At 43.4% G+C, this 6,972-nt stretch overlaps 1 pseudogene; it reads right to left on the bottom strand.

Annotated features, from left to right (window-relative positions):
* Nucleotides 1-3,412: 3,412 nt before the first annotated feature.
* On the bottom strand, nt 3,413-4,626 carry LOC122472629 (annotated as a pseudogene).
* Between the last annotated feature and the right edge of the window lie 2,346 nt (nt 4,627-6,972).

Raw genomic sequence — 6,972 nt, 5'->3', positions numbered from 1 at the left:
AGCCCAACACAGGGCTCAAACCAACGAGCCTCGAGATCGTGACCTAAGCTGAAGTTGGACACTTAACCGACCACGCCACTCAGGCACCCCTGTCACTTTTTTAAAAACCAATTTTAGGGGCGCCTGGGTGGCGCAGTCGGTTAAGCGTCCGACTTCAGCCAGGTCACGATCTCGCGGTCCGTGAGTTCGAGCCCCGCGTCGGGCTCTGGGCTGATGGCTCGGAGCCTGGAGCCTGTTTCCGATTCTGTGTCTCCCTCTCTCTCTGCCCCTCCCCCGTTCATGCTCTGTCTCTCTCTGTCCCAAAAATAAATAAAAACGTTGAAAAACCAATTTTATTTTTAGGAAATCTCTACACCCAACGTGTGGCTCGAACTCACAACCCCAAGATCAAGAGTCGCATGCTCTACTGACTGAGCCAGCCAGGCTCCCCTGTCACTTTTTCTTTGGATATACTTTTGGATTTATGGACAAATTGCATCAGTAGGATAACCCAGATACAAAAATGGGTACATTTTGCTCCATTTGTATTTTGCTTCATTGTATTTTTTTTTCCTCTCTCCCCACACCACATACCCACACAATCTTTTTCTAAATAATCCGAAAGAAAGCAAATTGTAGACTTTGTCTGTTTATCCCTACATACTTCAGTGTATGAATCCTAAGTACAAGAATATTTTTTTTTTTTACGGAACCAGAGTGTAATGAACAAAATCAGAAAATTTGACATGAATATGGGACTATTATGTAATCCACTGTTTGTATTCAAATTTTAAAATCTCCATAATGTCCTTTACAATTTTTCCTTCCAGCCCAGGACCTAACACAGGATCATGTACTGTATTCAGTCTTCTCAACCCAATCTGCGACAGTACCCTCTGTTTCCTCATGATTATATTCAGATCGTATGTTTTTTGCAAATACACCACAGAAGTGATATGAGTTCTTTTCTCAGTGAATCATATCTGGAGGCACGTAATTGTAGATTTGTCTTATTACTGGTAATGTTAACTTTGATCTGGTAATGTTAACTGGTAATGTTACTGGTAATGTTACCTTTATAAAATTATTAGTTATGTCTTTTCGGTTAACTAGTATTTGTGGGGAGATATGAAAACATAATTGTCTCATTAAACTTTCACTCCTTAATTTTTACATCTATTGATGATTTTCTAATTCTTTCATTCACATCCTTTTTTTTATTTAAAATTTTTTAATGTTTATTTATTTTTGAGAGGGAGAGACAGAGCATGAGCGGGGGAGAGGCAGAGAGAGGGAGACACAGAATGTGAAGCAGCCTCCAGGCTTGGAGCTCTGAGCTGTCAGCACAGAGCCCGACGCTAGGCTCAAACTCACGAACCATGAGATCATGATCTGAGCCGAAGTCGGACGCTTAACCGACTGAGCCACTCAGGCGCCCCTCTTTCATTCATATTCTATGTCTTAGTTGGTATTGTACTGTGAGAAAGAGCTTTCTCTTCTCCTATTCATTTATTTATTTATGTCAGTTTTGACTCATGGATTTTTATTCTGTTTAATGGGTTTTTAATTCACTACTTTATAATTTATTTTGATATTAAAATTGTCCCAGAGGGAGCCCTTTCAATCTGCAAACCTCTCCTTTTTATACGTTGCCATCATTCTTTGAGCACTTCCTTAATTTCTGGTACAGCTATTTCGGGCTCATTTTGTATTTTTCCTGGCCCAGCCCTGGTATTAGCCTTTTCTCCAAGGAACACTATGTTGAGAATGGTATCTATTTACTTATTCATTTATTTATGTTGTTGTTGTTGTTGGGAGTGGTATTTAGAGAGCGAGATCTGGATGGCAGGTGTACTCATTGCTATTGATGTGCCCTAACCTTTAGGCTCTCTCATTGCAGAGGGCAAGGGAACACACACATACACATTCATATCCTCATATATTAATGTTTGTTTCCTTGTCTGTCTGTATTTAAAACTTCAAGAATGAGAAACTTGGGGTGCCTGGGTGCCTCAGTCAGTTAAGCATCCAATTCTTGAATTCAAAAAAAAAATTTTTTTTTAACGTTTATTTATTTTTGAGACAGAGAGAGACAGAGCATGAACAGGGGAGGGGCAGAGAGAGAGAGGGAGACACAGAATCAGAAGCAGGCTCCAGGCTCTGAACCATCAGCCCAGAGCCCGACACGGGGCTCGAACTCACGGACCATGAGATCGTGACCTGAGCCGAAGTCGGACGCTCAACCGACTGAGCCACCCAGGAGCCCCCCAATTCTTGAATTCAGCTCAGGTCATGATCTCACAGTTCCTGAGATGGAGCTCTGAGTCCGGCTCTGCACTGACAGCGGAGAGCTCACTTGAGATGCTCTCTCTTCCTCTCTCTCTCTCAAAAATAAATGAACTTTTTTTAAAAAGTAAGAATAAGAAACTTGCAGCAGTGTGCTGGAACCAGCTTGAACCGGCTTACTAAATAATTGCAATTCTGTGAGCTGGTTGTAGGTTGAAAGCAGCCATCCGAGCATTTATAATATAACAATTGGCAAATGCTACAGATCAAGTGTTTACCCCGCCTCACCCCAAGTCAGTTTCGCATGAGCCACTGGAAATCTGACTTCCGTTACCCTCAATATACCCAGAGTTATTCAGAATACTTAGGTTACATGGCAAAAGGGAATTCAGGTTACTAATCTACTGACTTTAAAATAGGGAGATTATCCTGGATCATCTGAGTGGGCACAAGGTGCTCACAAGAGTCCTTAAAAGTGGAAGAGGGAGGCAGAGAAGAGAGTCAAAGAGCTATGAGGATGGAAGGGGGGTCAAAGATGCTACTTTGCTGTCTTTGGAGACAGAGGAAGGGGACCGCAAGCCAAGGAATGTGGTTGGCTTCTAGAAGCTCAAAAAGCATTCTCCTCTAGGGCCCCCAGAAGGAATGTTGACACCTTAAGCTTAGTTCGACGCGTATTGGACTTCTAACCTATAAGAACCGTAAGATAACAAATGTTTTGTTTAACCACTAAGTTGATGGTAATTTGCTATAAAAGCAATGGAGAATGAATAGGCACAGTGTGTTTCTTCCGTCAGGGCATTTTCTCTCCGTCAGTGAGATTCATCCCTTTTGTTGAGTCCATGATTTGTTTCTTTTTATTGCACAGTAGTATTCTATTATACGAAACACCAAAGTTAGTTTTGCCATTCTCATAGTGATGAACTTTTCATTATTTCCAGTTATTAGACTACTATGATAAAGCTACTATGAACAGGTTTCTTTTTGGGGGGGGGGCTCAAAATGTGACATTCATTCGAAGGAAAAGAAAAGACAAGACCAGATATTCATCCCTTAGCTCCCTCCCCTCCCCCATCCTGTTTCTCTTTAGTCCCCCAAGGACTGGACCCCGGCTAGGGGGATGTAGCAGGACAACCCCTCTCAGATGAGGTCAGCAACACCGAGGGGCATCTCCTCAATGGAGGTGTTGTAGAAGGTCTCGATGTCTCAGAGAGTCCTCTCGTTTTCTTCTGTCACCATGTTAAAAGCCACATCCTTATGGTCAAATCATCTACCGGGGCTGATTCTGCAGATACAGTTTTCCCTGTTGGTGGGAAGGTCATAGTTGATGACTAAGGAGACCTGCTGCACATCAGTGCCTCTGGCCAGCAGGTCAGTGGTAATCAATACTCTGCTACAGCCAGAGCGGACCCCCGTCATGATCACATCTCACTCCCTTTGGTCCACATCTCCATGCGTGGCAGACTCCGCGACGTGTCGGGCATGCATCTTCTCAGCGGGCCAACCAACCTTCCGGTGTCGATTATGACTGCCTGGGTGACGGTCAGGGTCTCACACAAAGTCACACAGAATGTCTAGCATCCACGCTTCTCATTCCACATTGATGTAGAACTGGCGGATACCCTCCAGGGTCAACTTTTCCTTCTTGACCAGAATCTGAATGGGGTCCCTCATGAATTTCTTGGTCACCTCAAGCACATCGGAAGGCACTGCAGCTGACAGCAAACCCCTCTGGGTGTTGTTGTCGAGCTTTCGAAATATGTCATAGATCTGGCGCTTGAATCCACAGCTTAACATTTCATCAGCTTTGTCCAGTACACATATCTTGATGTATTTGGGAGACGGGATCTCTAGTTAAGCATATCAAACACATGACTAGGGGTACCCACAACGATATGGGGAGCTTCCATCTGTAGCTTTTGTACCTCAGCATGCACATGGGTCCCACCAATGCAAGTGTGGCAGGACGTACCCACATAATCTCCAAATGCCATGATTACCTTCCGTATCAGCTGAGTCAATTCTCTAGTGGGTGTCAGGACCAAGTCCTTTGGAGCCTTTAGATCCAATTCAATCTGTTGCAGGATCCACATGGCAAAAGCGACTGTTTTCCCAGTCCCAGATTGGGCTGGAGCGATCACGTAATAACCCTTGATGCAAGGAAGAATGTCTTGCTGCTGGATGGCCAAAGGCCTCTCAAAACCAGAGGTGTAGATGTCACAGAGAAGGGACTCAGAGAGGTTCGTGTCATCAAAGCTGCCAACAATTTCATTCTAGTTGCTCTCGAAGATGCCTTGGGCTCTGTCCCATCACAGTCATTGTCTCTGGATTGGGATTCCTGACTCACAGACATGATCCTTAGAAACTAGGCTATGAATAGTTTTCTATGCTCTTTCTTTGGATATACGAGCATGCATTCAAGAGAATTGTTACACATTTTGGCTTTTGCCTGGTTCTTAAGCCAGACATTATCAGCAAGCCACATCATCATCCCCAGAAGAGTAGTCAATGAGCAGATGTCCCTGAAAAATAGCTCAGCCATCAGCATCCCAGTGTTGCACAAAGCCTGTCTGCCAGCAAAAATCCAACAAAGTCAGCTTAAAGACGCTAGAACAATGCAGTCTATATTTAAAGTTCTTAAGTAAATTAATAATTCTGCTGGGAGTGGAACCAGAACAGAAAATCAAAAAGCCAGTAGCAGCACCACTAAAAGTAAAGGATGGTAAATTAAAATGTATGTATCCATGCATTTCAGGAGGAAAAGAATTGAGTATCCACTCAGGATTGACAACATTGTGTTAGCCTGACTTATAAAGACTCTGCTGACAACCTTAGTAGGGACATGGTCAGATAAGTAAATAGTATCTGTCCATAACTTATCTTCTATGTTCTCTGATCATGCTTTTCATTGGGTGTCATGGAAGGAGAGAGACCCTCTAGTCCACCTGGTGGGTGTGGACCCAGGAAGGGGTACAGGAAACTGGAGTGTCCTTGTTAATGAGAACAGGAAGTCCAAAGCCCAGAGGCAGGAACTTGTGGGCACAGTTGAGGAACCACAGGAACCTGATGAGTATTCAAGGACAGCAAACCTCTGCTCCTTCAGAGGTACATTATAAAGACACCAGGAATAGGGAACCCTTGAAACATTACCGTGTTTATGGAGAAACTCTCTAGGGACCAACCAATAACAATATTTCCAAAAGAGATATAAACATCATACCGAAATTCTTTTAATTCTTCAAAATCCTTCTCCTCCCCACCCCCCTGCTTTTTTTTTTTTTTTTTTTGTAAAAGTTCCTGGGAATAACCTTTACCTGGAATACTCTCTTTCTTTTCCTATCCCCCCTCCTAAAACTTCTATTAGCATGGCTATTGATCCTTTACATTTCAGCTTAATATCACTTCCTCTCATAAGTCTTCCCCACTCCCTCGTGTCTCCCTGATCCCCAAACTTTGGAAGACGCTTCTGCTTTGTACAGCTACAGCCTTCTCAGATTTGCCTTACCATTAGCTCTAGCTTTTGTTGTCACTGTTTATTTAGTCATCTGTCTTCCCTGAAAGACAATGAAGTGGTACCCTCGGGAGTATTATTATCACCATTTAAGCTGTGGAATCTGAAGTACATTGTAGAGCGATACCTTGATTCCTCGTCTATAAAACAGGCATAACAACAGGCCCTACCTTAGAGAATTGTGGTGAGCACTGAATGAGTTCATACAGACCAGGCGCTTAGAACAGTAGACCCTCACAGATGATCTCATACCAGCTCCTGGATCTTCCCATCCTCTGCCATTTTGGCAAAGGGCAATTCCAGTATTCTGACTGCTTGAGCCAAAAGCTTTGGACGCATCCTTAACCACCTTTCTCTTTCTCTCTTACCCCTCATTCAATCATTAGCAAATCCTGCCTGTCGGCTCTACTCCCAAATGATCTATTGCTCAAATGATGCAGCACTTTCTCACCACTTCCTCTACGACTACCCTGGTCTGAGCCATCATCCCTCTCACCTGGATTACTGAAACAGCATCCTTACGGGTCCTCCTCCTGCTTCCACCATTGCCCCTCACTCAGCTCTCCACAATCATCGCATTGAACCACAAGTCAGAGTGGGCTATTTCTCTGCCCAGACCCTTTCGGTGGCTCCTGTCTCACTCAGAGTCAAAGCCCAAGACCTGATGGTGGCCCACAAGTCTCATGACTGGCCTCCAGCTAAGTCTCATTCCAGCCACACAGGACTCCTTGCTGTTTCTTGAACAGAACATACACACTTCTGCCTCAGGACCTTTGTGCTTCCTCCAGAGAGCATAGTTGCTCCCTCACTCCTTTCTGCTCAAACCAGTAAGAACTCCGTGGACCACCTTATATAAAACCATCTCCCTCCTCTCTATACTCCTCCACTCCAGACTCTCCAACTCTTTAACCTATTTTATTTATTCCTAGTAGTTATTACTATGTGGGATATCTATCTATGTATCTATATACATGTATACAGAAAGCTGTGTATATATATATATATATTTGTTTATTGTCTTTCCCCACTTGAATGTAAACTCTGTAAGGCAGGTATCTGTTTATTTTGTTCACTATTACACTCCCAGAGCATGAAACAACATGGCATAAATGCCATAACTGCTCAATAAATATTTGTAAATAAATGAATGACTATTGTTATTTGGTACACAGTAGTAGGTCCACCATAACTACTTACTG

This window comes from Prionailurus bengalensis, chromosome B4 (assembly GCF_016509475.1).
Source record: "Prionailurus bengalensis isolate Pbe53 chromosome B4, Fcat_Pben_1.1_paternal_pri, whole genome shotgun sequence".
NCBI classification, from domain to species: domain Eukaryota; kingdom Metazoa; phylum Chordata; class Mammalia; order Carnivora; family Felidae; genus Prionailurus; species Prionailurus bengalensis.
This window is presented reverse-complemented; position numbering and strand designations above follow the sequence as displayed.